This window comes from Phragmites australis, chromosome 1 (genome assembly GCF_958298935.1).
Source record: "Phragmites australis chromosome 1, lpPhrAust1.1, whole genome shotgun sequence".
Classification (NCBI taxonomy): Eukaryota; Viridiplantae; Streptophyta; class Magnoliopsida; order Poales; family Poaceae; genus Phragmites; species Phragmites australis.
Window position 1 is genome coordinate 10,938,481 of NC_084921.1, and position 14,124 is coordinate 10,952,604.

The following is a 14,124-nucleotide window of genomic DNA, read 5'->3' on the forward strand; positions in this document are numbered from 1 at the left end:
AAACCAAGGTAAAATGGTCTTAGTTTATATGTGATGAGTGATTGACAAGGTTTTTGATTTGGTTTGATGATTTTTGAGATTACATGAGCATGTCTGTGTATTTCAATTATGATCATGACTAACCAAATGTGCAGAGAAAATCAGCACAACACGCCGGACTAATTTTTCTTGAGAGGTTGCAAAGCGTGCCTAGTGTGATTCTATATGTCGGATGGTCCAGTGATGGAGGATGTGCAAGCCAGACTAATTTTTCCAGAGAGGATGCAAAACTTGTCTTATGAGGATGTACATGCCAAATGGTCCGGCGATTGACAGTGTGCACATCGGAGGGTTTTTCAGGAGTGTGTTAGTGAAGGAAATATTGCATACGTCTGATGGTCCGGTGATCAGAGGGAAATACACGCTGGATCATCCGGTGTTTATGATTTTTCTGGGATGTGCTTTAAACTAACAATTCTGATTTTTAACTAACTTAAGATAGAGTTGGAGATACGTGTTTGCTTCACAATTCTGATTTTTAACTAACTTAAGATAGAGTTGGAGATACGTGTTTGCTTATCTCATGGTGTGCATGTGATAGATGCAACTTAACGGTTAAAGGCGGGATGATCGAGGCTAAGCGGCGTGCTTGGTGCCGGACAATCAAGGAGGCTAGGCAGAGTCAAGGGTGATCCTAGCTATACACATGAAGAGCAAGCAAAGCATGAAAATGTGAATGAAGATGACGTGTTGACAAAGTCAAGAGAAAGGAATGCCGGCGCAAGTGACAAGGCGGCCTGAGGATCGGAAGCAGAAGAGACTTGTTGTAACATCCTGAGTTTTAGTGTGTTAATTAATTGCAAATTTCACTCTAAATTAAAACTTTTTGTGATTAATTATGTCAAGTAAAATCAAGGATAAATACATATTCAAATATATTAAGTTGACTAGGTATTCCAAAATGCACTTGAATTATTTTCAAAATAATCCATGTATTAAATTGATTCATCTGCATTGATTTACGGTTTTCATGGTTCTTTGTGTGGAGATTTGAAACCGAATGTCTCTCAATTTCAAATATATTCCTAGAGTCTATGCAGCTCAATTCCAAATTGAACTCAAATCTTTTGATTCAAATCATCTTCAAAGTCTCAAGGTCCAAATCCAAATCATCTTCAAAGTCTCAAGGTCCAAATCCATTTGAATTTATACCAAACCCAAACTCAATTCCAAAACTAAACTCAAATACCTTCATTTGAATTTAAACCCCAAACTCCTTTCCTTCTATTTTTCCCTCTCGGGCCCAATCTCTCTCTCTCTCTCTCTCTCTCTCTCTCTCTCTCTCTCTCTCTCTCTCTCTCTCTCTCTTCACGCGATCCAGCCAGCCAGCCTAGTCGGCCTTCCTCCTCTAGCGCCAACCACGTGTCTCCCAACTCACGGTCACCACCATTGCCTTCCTTCTCTAGCGCATCACCGTGCCTCGCTGCCCCATGCCACTGCAATGGCCTACACAAGCCACTTGACTCTCTCGCCCATCCCTTTGCACTCTCCCGCTCCTTCTCCTCTCCTCTCTCTCTCTCTCTCTCTCTCTCTCTCTCTCTCTCTCTCTCTCTCTCTCTCTCTCTCTCTCCCCCCCCCCCGCAGCCCGAGAGCCTAACGCCCATGACTTCCGCGACTCACCTCACCACCTCATAGTCGCGCTGCTTGTCGACGACTGCACGACATCATGAGCCAGCACCACCTCAAGTCAAGCTGTGGGGCTATAAAAGGCGCAACCCAGCCTCTCTCTTTCCCTTTCCCCCATTTCTCTGCCACTACTGCCATAACTCACCTCCGTAACTCGTCGTCGCCAATCTGCCACCCACGTGCTACCAAGGAGCTCCAGGAGGACTACACCATCCTAGTGTCGTTCGCCATCGATCGGAAGCCCTACCGTCCCCTCTTAGGTAGCACATCGTTGTCCCAGTGCTCTCTCTTAGCCATGTGCTACCCGTGTCCTTGCTCCACCACCATGAAATAGCTTATCGCCGGTGTGTTTGTGCCTCTGTTTGTGGTCTGGCCATTGTGTCGTGTAATCTATGGAGCCTTAGGCTTCTTTTTCTTATAGGGAGATCACACGTAGGCTAGGGGAGATGTTGCCCAACTTCTACGCAGCCGCTTAGACAGCCTCCGGCCGTCATCTGGCGCTGCTCCGACCTTGGCCCACCTTCGATAAGCCCCCAAACGAACTCGTCATCACGTGTAGAAGCCCGACGATCATCCGTTGTCGTGAAACCCTATCGGGTGGGTGATTCCAGCGAGCCCTCCGGCGTCACTCTGCCGCAATCGCTCGCTGTCGATCCCCCCTTCGCTGCTCTGCTTGGGACGACGCATTCGTGTGCACGCATGCGCATGGTTAGGCCATTCTTGCGCCCGTGTGGCCCAGCCGAGCTAGCCAACCCAACCACCCATAGGCCTCGCCCCAATGGGTCGGCCCAGCTTCACAGCCCACGAACCAGCCGGCCTACCCGAGCAGGGCCAGTACTGTGTAGCCTAGTACTATGTAGACTAGGCCCGGACCTGGCCCAAATCTGAGCCCAATTCGGCCTAACCACATATTGTTCATGTGGCCCATGCTACTATTCATGTGGGTCCCACTCATGAATAGCATCATTTTGTATTTTCTCAATTAATTTTAGATTAAAACTTCTGAGAGTCATAATTCCTCCGTTTTGGCTCCGATTTTGGCGATTCTTTTGCCAAAATTCATCTAAATTCGAGATCTATTTATTCATCACAGTGTGATATCCTTTTGGGATCATTTGGATTTTCATTGGTGTTATTTGATTCTCCCCTAGTATAGCTTGTTAATGATTGTAATCACAATTGTAGAACCACCATAATGTCTACATTTTCCTGCGAGGGAAGCGTCAGGAGTGAGGAAGATCCTGACTACAACCAAAACCTTGAAGAAAACCTCGGAGAAGGCAAGTCTTATCTCCTTGATCATATTGGACCTATGTTTTCAAGTAATCTACATGATCAACTAAAACATAGCTTATTATCGTGTGTGCTATGTATCACATTTTCTTTAAAAACTGCTTATAATAGCTAAATCCTATCAACATGTGTCATACCTTAAATGTTATCATTCAGAGCACATATCACCCTAGGATTACCTGTTGTTATCTATATTAATGATGGATGACAATTTGATATCTAGCATGCTTAGAATGGAATGCGTCTCCTCTGAGATGTCGCTTTTTAAAATACATCTCCATAGAGACAATGATTTATTGTTGCCAATGCTAACTCATATACTATGAAGCCTTGATGGTTGTGAATTATGTAATGGTTGTGAAATCCTTGATGTCATATGGGATGTGGAGGGTTGAAGCATCTAGGCCCCTAATTCATGTTTTGGTAATTAATGACAATAAAAAATTGTGGACTAACATGTTTATTTGAGTTATGAAAAGGTTAGTCACAAAGGTTTCGCGAAGCTAGAAGAAGCATGTGTAGAAAACATGAAAATGGCTAGCTCAAGGCAAATGTATAACTATATGGTATTTTCTTTTACCGATCAAAGGAGATTAGAGAATAAAATTGACCAGATTGATAGGATAAGTATCGTACTATTAAGAGGGGTTGATGTGCGTTTACTTGAGACATCTACAGTGCCACAATTGCTCAAACTTGCATTTCATATACAGTGGAAAATTTAGTTTGAGAGAAAACAAAGAAAGGTAACCTTTGGGGTATTTCTGAGTTGTGGTGGTCTGACTGTTGGAACGGCCGGTCTAATCGATGTATAGCAAAGGTTGTTCGGTTCAAGTTTCAAGTGTCGCGGTTTAACCGCTGTATAACCATATTTAAGATGTGTTCGGATCTCAATCCCGATCTGATCGTGGTGTGGCCCGGTCTGATCGCCAAGGAGCAGAGGGGCTTAGACCCTCAGCTCTAGCTAGTGGTCTAACCGTCGGGCATGACTGGTCTGACCGTCCAGGAACAGAGAGTTTTGGCACTTTGTTCCCTGCTCGCGGTCTGACCGAGAGGGTTGGTGGTCTGACCACTAGCCTGTGTTAGAAGTTATTATCATGACTTTATAGCCATTGAATGGCTGACAGTCTAACCGCTAGTTGACCTACGATCTGACCGTCAGTGTCATAGATGTGTTAAATCAACAGAAACAGTCATATTTTGGAGTGCGACCTATATATAGTCGTTTGGCTGGTTCAAGGGAGCTCTCTAGCACTTCACTACAACACCTTTGAGCTCTTGCCTTTATTCTTTCCTTCTCTTGGCTTAGTGGTTGCATTTTTGAGAGTGTGAGAGCATCTAGTGTATAACTTTGAAGAGTTTTAGCATTGAGACACTATTGATCCTTCAAGCAAGCGTCATCGACTTTTTACTCTTGGAGTTTGCCTCCTCCTAAATGGCTTGGAGGTTATTGCATTGTTGAGCCATTCAAAGAAGATTTTTAAGCATCCATGACGGTGATTGTGAGAGGTTTTGAGTACGCCTTACCGGAGAGGCAAAGTACTACTCTAGTGAAATTAAGGTATTAACTAGATCTTATTCTATTCCAGTTTAAGATCAAGTTGCTCAGTGTGAGCCATTTCTCGTGTGAGAATTGGATACTTGATAGAGAAGCGGTTAGAAACTTGAACTCACCTCAATGTGGATTAGGGGTGATTGGCAAATCACCGATACCACGGGATAAATTTCGTGTGTCATCCTTTGAGCAATTTACTTTCATGCAATTTACTTTATGTAATTTATTTTCCTAGAATATAAATTGTTGCATATCACCCTAGGATTGCAAACCTTGACATAGCTCTTAATTGTTTTCATATTACTCTAGCGATCTTTAGTTTGTTTCTACAAGTTTTCTTGATCGCTTAGTAATTAGTTTTAATACCACTTATTCACCCTCTCTAGTCGGTATCCTTGATCCTACAATGGTGATATGTAAAAATGGATGAAAACTATTTTGGCGAGGGCATGTTGAGTAGTACTCTGGATAAGAATGCTCCTAGTGGCTTGAGTCACCTCTGTGGTATTCATTACTAGAAGATACTTGCCCCGGTCGCTTAAGGACTGAGTCATTGCGCCGTCTTGCGTAGCCACCCCGTGCAACCATACGTCCTGAGTGAGCAAGACTTGACTTCTCCTTCATCAGACTGAGTTGGGTATCATACTAGGAGGCTAAGAGAAGCGAGCAGTCAAGTGACCATATGTCCCTCTGTTTAAAGGTTGCTAGAATTGGCCTAGGCTTAAAAAGAGGGTTGACCTTCAGTACATGGCCTCTAGTACTTGAAGGTAAATCTCGTAGAAAACCCTAGCGGGAAAGGTGATTGGAGTGTCTCGATATGATTCATTCCTCTGCTTGCAACGGTTGGAGGCTAAGCATATTGCATAGGTACAGTGTACAACCTCTACAGAGTGTAAATCTATTCAAATAGTTGTGTCAATGGTCATGGACTTGCGAAAGCAGCAATCGTGTTGACTAGACTCGGGGTGCGTGTGTCTTGATGAACGAGTGTATAGACTAGATGTCAGTGTGATGAGGTTCCTGGCTCAATCTGTCAGAAGTTGTGTGATATTAGAGGTACACTAGAGGTGATGATAGGGATTGTGGAGTGAGGTATAACCCTTCTCAGGACCGAAAAACCCTAGATATAGCATGTTACCTGATTTTGAACTATTTAAGCTGTTTTGAAGTCAATCGTAGATGATACAATTGGATACTTGCATATATTGCTTTACGTTTAAAACTAAACCGAAAAGTCTTATCCTTGAATTACCCCATTTATCTATCAATACATCGAAGTAACATAGAGCTTGTTGAGTACCTTCTATACTCACCCTTGCTGTCATTCAGATGAGGAAGCTAATGCTGACTTCGTAGGATGTGAAGGCGAGGATAAATAGTAGTCTTAGAAGTCGCGTTCGCACCCTAGCTGCTTGTGACTTGGGCTTTCGTTTTTCACTGTGTTTTGTTAGCCGCTTGGCTAGGTTTGTAATATATAGTATGGTTTGTAACTTTTTGTACTCTGAACCTTAATTTATGTATGAATCTTGACTGTGATACTACAATTGTTATATTGTGCGTATTATCTATTTGATCCAGGAGACCGATATGAGAGACACATGAGATCATGGGTTGAGGTCATACACTTGTCGATGGTCAAGATTGTAAAATAGAGTACATGCGTAGACATCAGATCGCTTGCTTAAAGTGTAAGCAAGTGGTGTTGAGTCACGCTTTGAGAAGCAAGCAAGGTGGTTTCGCAGTTTAACCTCAAAACTGTGTGAAGGAGGAGTACATGTAGCATCATCGCGAAGCTTGTGTCGAGACGAAGCTAAGTCATGAAGGCATCACGGTCGTCCGATGGACGAGAAAAAAGATGGACGAAAATATCCTCGGCGATAGTTAGGAGTGTATTGGAAAAGATGAGCATTTTAAGAATAATCTATGAAATTTAGGGATTAAGGAACCTAGGCTATAAATAGCGGGGAGGGCTGGTTAAGCCCTTTGAGCTATCCATTTGAGTATTGTGTGCTAGGATTTTAGGAGAGCGAGAGATGAGTGGTTAGTCTATGTATTAGGTGTTAGCTTTTGTATGAAAAACATTTTGTAATCCACTGAAAATAGAGGTTCCTATGTAAGAAATGAAGTTTATGTTTCCTTTTATATTTGTGTTCATCTTCTTATAGTTTTTTTCTATTAGTTTCCTTGCTTGGTTGCAAGTTTCTCGATTTTTGTTGTAATTTTCGTTTTTTGTTTGAAAGCTGAAATTTTCCACTCATTGAAGTTATTCTTCTTGTTGTTAGAGGCATAAAATTCATATTCAGAATTAGTCTTGAATTTCCTGGCCTATATATCATCAACTTGAAGAGTTTATTCATCCAATTCTCCTTGGATTTAAATGTTTCTTTCTCAAATTGCAAGTATTTGTGTGTGATGTTGTATGGATTGGGTTTCAATGAAACCTAGTATTCAATTCTATCCATTAGAGCTATGCTTTTCTTGAAGATTTTTATTATGACTTATTTCTCTCTTTTATGTTGCTTCCACTCTTAGTTTTGATATGCGTTGGATGAAAAAATAGAAAAAAATCATCTATTTCAGAAGAAATTAGTTGAGACGTCTATTTACCTTCGTCTAATCATTATTCTGGTTCCTACAACTTCATGTACATCTCATGCAGAATTTCCGCTCCTAGAATATTTTTGCCACGCATGAATGCCACGTCGTTTTACATTGTGATTCACTCAATCTAGTCTTCTTTTATATTTCTTGCTCTGATAGTATTCTTTTATGTTCTTATATTGGCCAGTTGTAACGTCGCATACAAAGCTTGCAACCACAGCTTAATATGTTCATCGTACGCTTCAGATTGCGTAAAGCGCTGTTGATTTTCTAGAAGCATAGAAACAGACACCTCTAGCTACCCTACCTTAAGCGACAACACACTGGCGAAGCTAGGATGAATTTTCTGGTGGTGCACAAATAATTTCTACTATGATATGTAGTCAAAATGTGCTACTTAGCACTAAGTATTTTTTCTAGCCTGATGCTAATGAACAGGGAGACACAACGTAGCGTCGCCCCTGACAACACATTACAGTTCGCGACAATGACAACAATAACAATAATGCATTTGTCTCAAACAAATTGGAATAGCTAGAGATAAAACATATAAGATCTAGTTAAAAAGATGATAAATAATAATAATAATAATAATAATAAATGTACTACTAATAGTAAACATTAGTAAAAGTAATAAGGGTGCAAGAAACATCACGGTTCACGAAATAAAACAAAATCCTGTCAAATAAAACATTGATAAAATGAAATTAAGCCATCCCTTGGAAGCTAATGGCAGTCTCTAATAGCCAACAAAGCAGCGGCCGAGCTTGTTATCTTCTGCGAGCAAATAAGTGCAAGTAGCATCATAATAATAATCACTACTTAAAAAAAAAAACTATTTTTAAGAGTAGGTAGTAACCTAGTTTTAGAAATGTTTAGCTATCCATCTATGACCGAAGATCTGTGGAAATAAACAATTTTCACAAGCGTAAAAGAGACCGTATGTGAAAACCTATTAACAGAGGCGGTTCACTTAAAGAACAATCTATAAAAATAGGTTTTCACATGCGGTTCTTTAAGCAATCCGCCTATGAAAATATGTTCTCACAGACGGTTCCTTAAACGGACCGTCTGTGATAATCGATCCTTAAATCGATATTTTTTTTGAAAAAAAGCAAAAAAAAAAAGACCAACCTTGCACCCCCCGTGGCAGAAATATAGCAAGTTACAAGTCACACGATTTTCATGGAAATACGACAGCGTGAAGTTATAGGCACTCAAACTCGGAACCTCTTAGCTCGTGCGAACCATCCCACTAAAGAACGACTACTGATACTAGTAGCATATGCATTTCTTTTGATATCTTCTATCTAAAACTTTAAACAATTATTTGGACAACTAAATGATTTCAAATGAAAAAAATTCAACTATAAAGTTATAGATCTCGTCGAGGGCTACCATTTTTATATAAAATGTGTACTCAGCCAACTTCGTATAAAAAAATTATGAATTTTATAAGATAAATTGTCATATATTTTTACAGATGTTTCACATAAGAAATCGCATGTAGAATGACCATCTATTATCAGAGGAGGTTTGTGAACCACCTGTGATAATGGATGATAGATTATTTAAAAAATTCATAACCTTTTCATACGAACTCAGATTGGAACAAACTTTATATGAAAATTATAGCCCTCGACGAGATCTACAATTTTGTAATTGTTTTTTCGTTTGAAGTCATTTATATATCTAAATAATTGTTTGAAGTTTTAGACATAAGAGATAAAAAAAAATGCATATACTATTGATATCACTAATACTTCTGTAAGCTAAGTCTCTAAATCCTCCCGAGTCCCTTGACTCAAAGTCATTTTAGGAATCTAAACCTCTTAGAGTCCTTTATATTATCAATGCAATCCTTGAGCATTCGAATGGTTGGTCCCACTCCTATGTTACATGCCAACCATATAGGTTACTACCTTTTCATTGATCTTTCTTCTTCGTAGAAAGATAGTGGAGGTCTTTGATCTTCTTGTTGATCTTATTAGAGATGTTGGAGTCTGTAGTATTCTTTTTCTTCTTCTTGTTCTTGAGTTGCTTGTATTAATAGAACTCGTGGTAACAATAGCATAGATATTTTTATCTCTCTTGTGTTTGAAACTTCATCTGATTATTTGAACACATAAATGACTTTAAATAAAAAGTTTTCAATTACAAAGTTGTAGATCTCATCGATGGCTACAATTTATATATAAAGTTTATCCTCATCTGATTTCGTATAAAAATATTATGAATTTTTTAAGATAAGTTGTCATCTATTTTTAAAGTCAGTTCGCATTAGGAACCGTATCTGAAAATAAATGGCTATTTTCATAGACAGTTCATAGATGGTTCCTTATTTGAACCGCCTGTGGTAGCCATTCGGCTTATGATAGCCGTCTGTGCAAATTAGATGATTATCACATGTAGTTCCTTATGTAAATCGCATGTGTAAATGGTTATTTCTAGAGACGATTCTTTATGTAAATTATATGTGAAAATTTGTTTCCAAATACGGCCTAAAACGGTAGGGGGCCACCATCGCCAGCTCAGACGGTTTCTCATGCAAACCGTCTGTAGGAAGTCATTCTGGGTGTTATAAAAAATAGTGTTTTAATTGTGAACAGTGTCCAACACATCATTGTCAGGTCAAGGCAGCTTATTAGATACTCTCCAGCTCGATGGATCATAAGGTCAAAAGTCTTCTCTGCATGCATGCTGTAATCATAACAAGTGTAACACCAAAAGAAAAATTGTTAAAGTTCGACCTGCTGAAATGGTGAAATGGGGTAATATATATAACCGATTGCGAGCCTAAAGTATTGTGGACTAGGAGTAATCAAAACGATACTAGTGGATTGGCGCGCCTACATCACGTCTCTTTTTTTACACAGAACATGACAAAAGAAGACTAAAAAAATTATGTTCATCAATTTTAGACATTTCAATATTTATTTATGAATTTATTAATATTTAACACATTCATTTAATTATGGAAAAAACAATATTATTTTGATGCATACACATAATTTTAATATGTAGACGACAATAATACGAACCTAACAAAATTTGTTTCATATTTTTAAAAAAAATTTAGATATTTTTCTGTGCATTTGGATTATTTCAACCGATTTATCAATATAACTATTATACCTTTCGCTATTTTTCTAGAATTTTTTCAAAAAATTATATTATACATGTAAATATATGGATACATATATACATACATACGCGTATATGTACATATATATATATATATACATATACGTATATGTATTCATATATACACATATATACATATGTAGGACCCATATAAACAGTAGCTAGAGTTCATATGCTACAGCAGCTGCAGTGTATTAGCCTATGAGTGGTCTTCAAATTTTGGCCGGTTAATATACAGTATAGATTTGCTTACCATTTCCCTTTAAAAAAAAAGAGAAGGAATTTGAAGCTTGCTTACAAATAACAAGCATATCCATGAGAGAGGGATACACGAAATCTAACCATCACATCAGGGTTGGTAAAAGAAACATCAGAGTAATGCATTAATGGGCCGTCTAATCAGTTATATAATTGTGTCCTTTAATCATTAATGCCAAACTCTCACTGCCTGAAGACATCATTGAAATATTATTTTCATCTGTGTTAGAACACAGATGGTTAACTTCTAAAAAATGTGTGGGACTGGGGTCATTTCAAACTTTGCCTCTTTATTTTCCTTCTACAGTGAGCATGGCTGCTATGTAGTTAAGAGTAAATTATAGGAGTAAAATGGGAAACGAAAGAACAGGATACAGTTACAAATAAATCAGGAGGATAACACAGCGGAAGTCAAATGAGCAGGTACTCCCCCGCCCATGTCACTTTTTGGTCTCCCCAGATCTTAGTAATAGACAGGATGTGACATGTGTTTGTGGTCTATTTTGTGGCATGTGGCATGCTCTTCCTACTTGCTGGGACAGTAGGACTACATAATTTTTACTTCTTAGGTATAACCTATTATTTATATCTACTATTGAAATTTTGTTCAGATGTAAAATAATATGCTACATCATAGAATAGCACTACTATATATATACACACACTAGGTTAATAAGGATATGACATGGCATACAATAGTTGGTTGATCACTTTTCTCACTATCTCCAAACTTCCCTCATAAAATTACGTGTCAGCTCTTTTAGCTCTGATAGTAACAAGAATAGCCATTACTGTTGTTTTCTTTAAGGAACGGACACTACACTGTACACTGAAGCAAATTCTATAGAATTCTATTCTACGAAAAACTCTCTTATGCGATAACATATATCTACTCTCTTTTTTCAACTTAATTATTAAATCATAGAAAAATAATATAAATAAAATCTTACAAGAATCTTACTATACAAATTCTTATAAAACATACTACGTGCTGCACAGAAGAACAAAGCTGGCTCCTCTACCACTAGTGTTGGAAGGTTTCAAACAGTTCAAGTCCTTCCGGGAACCTGCCCGTGACATGTATGTAGGCCATGCAATGCAAGCACCTAACGCTAGTAATCACGCACCGTGTGCTCGATCAGAGTTGGTACATCACACGTCACGTTTGACGTGACCGGCATACATGTGTGGTCGCTGAAAAACCAACACCATGCATGGTTTAGTCAAGTCACGTGCCCTGGGCAACCGAAATCACCATGTTTTATTTCGAAATAAAAGAGTTTTATTACTCATGAACAGGATTATAATCCGCAATAATTACTGCTGTGATACGGTCCGGAGAGTGAAGGAACAGAACATCTGTACTACGACTTGTCCTTGTAAAATTTGCTAATAAATCTACAGCCATATTTTAGTTATGGTTTACTTTTTTAGTATAAGCTCTACATGTCCACCGATCTTCCTTCTTAAATCCTTGATGAGATGGCCTGTGCTTGATCTGTTCATGGACGTACTTTTGAGTGCTTGTAACAACACCTCACAGTCTGACTGAAGAACTATCGGCTAGTTTGTGTACTGTAACACCAATGTGATGTCTTTAGTAGCCGCATGAACTTTAGCTTCAAATGCTTCCGAACAATGAGGGAAATAACGCCAAGCTGATAAGAAGTCCTCGCCTGCAGAATTCCTAATAATGACCCATACTCTATGACACTGTTGGAAAATGAGCCATTCGTGGATATTGCCACCCACCCTTGTTCTGGGCGAAGCCAGGGAGGTGAAACACTATTGCACAGAGGCTTGGGGTGCCGGGCATTCGGTCGCTCTTGGCCAGTCACCTGCTTGTCTATGAGAAAATCTCTTCCATCATGTTGTTGGATTTGGAACAGTGTATCACAGCAGTTGCATAGATAATTCTTTATCACTTCAATGGGTGGATTCCGCTTCAATGGGTTGTATCATTTCTCAATTGCCATATCCTCCAGATAAGCAGAAGCACCCTACACCGATCTCTTTTAGAAATTTCATGAAGCACATCAAATAACCACTCCAGACCAATATACACGATATCATCTATTACCAGTATAGACCAGACTTCCTCCATTGTTTGCCATAAAGTGTGCAGATTAGTACAGATTATCATGGTATGGAAAAGAGTCCTCATTACTCATGCCACAGCGAGGGCAGTTGCCAATCTCCTCTTGAAAGGACAATGATGTCGTCTAGAGGGGGGGTGAATAGGTGTTTTTGCAAAAATTCGTTCTATTTTACCATTGGCCTAAACTTACAGCGAAATATAAACTAATGGATTTTTCACAAGTGAAAAATCTAAATATGTTAGACTCAACTAGTGCACAAACACCCTAAATAAGTGTGAAAGTTACAATCCTAGGGTGACAAGAATTACTCTAATCTAGCGAGAAATATGCAGTAAAAGTTAAATTGAAAAAGGCTGAAAACACTTTTCACACGCCTGAAATCACTGTTCATCCGGAGGATCCGGGGTAGTCCGGATACTCCAGGTTGTACAGGTCCAGAGTCTCCAGGAAAATCCGGAATCTCCGGATTCTGTACAGAACAGAGCTCGAAACTAAAATAAAAGGATGTCTAAAGAGTTCTAGCTCAAACCAAGTGATGTCGTGTGTTCCAAGAGATGATTCCAAGTAGATCCACGGAGAACCTACACTTAAATACACACAAACAAGTAGATCGAACAATATGCACAAAGATTTGAACAAGAACTTAAAAATACGAGAACAAGAGATGAGACACAAAGATTTGTTTCCCGAAGTCCAGATTCACCACCGTGAATCCTACGTCTCCGTTGAGGAAGCTCCAACGAGTCGGGTCTCTTTCAACCACTTTTCTCGATTCACTCTTGATTTCTTCCCTTGCGGAGGCAAAATCAACGCCTTTACAAACTTTCACGGTACACCAAAACCTTGGGTGCTCGCCAGCAACACCTAGCCGGCTAGGAAGCTTCACCTCCAAAAGTAACAAACGCAATCGAACTTCTTGCCGATGAACTCGAGTGCTCAAGATTGGATTTAGCTCACTTGCACTCAATCTTCCAATATCACAACCCAACTCACTTTTCTTCTCAAATATCTCACTAAAATGGAGTGGGAAGGAGTTCTTTTGACTCTAAAAAGTGTTCTTTTTCGTGCTCTAGCCATCCCCAAAGGAGGGGGTATAAATACCCACCTCCAAAAAACTAGCCGTTGGAGACTTTTCAGGCCTGATCCGGAGTATCCAGGGTACTCCAGAGTATCCGGGTCAACTGAAATAGCCCAAACTGAGACTCTCTGGCAGAGTCTCACCCGGAGACTCCGTACAGTCTGGAGTATCCGGCCTACCCCGGAGTATCCGGGTTTAGCACTGCTGACCTCTGAAAAACGGTGATAACTTTTGATCTCGGAGTCCGATTTCGATGATTTTGGACTCTATGGAAAGCTTATTCAGAGGTATACACACCTCAAATAAATTCATGACCTAAAACATATAGGATCAAATTAGGAACACTCCGAAACCCAATTCAGACACTTCCACATTTTTCACACCGGGATTTCTAAAAAGAACTCTCACTTGAGTTTGGTTAGAAACTCTTG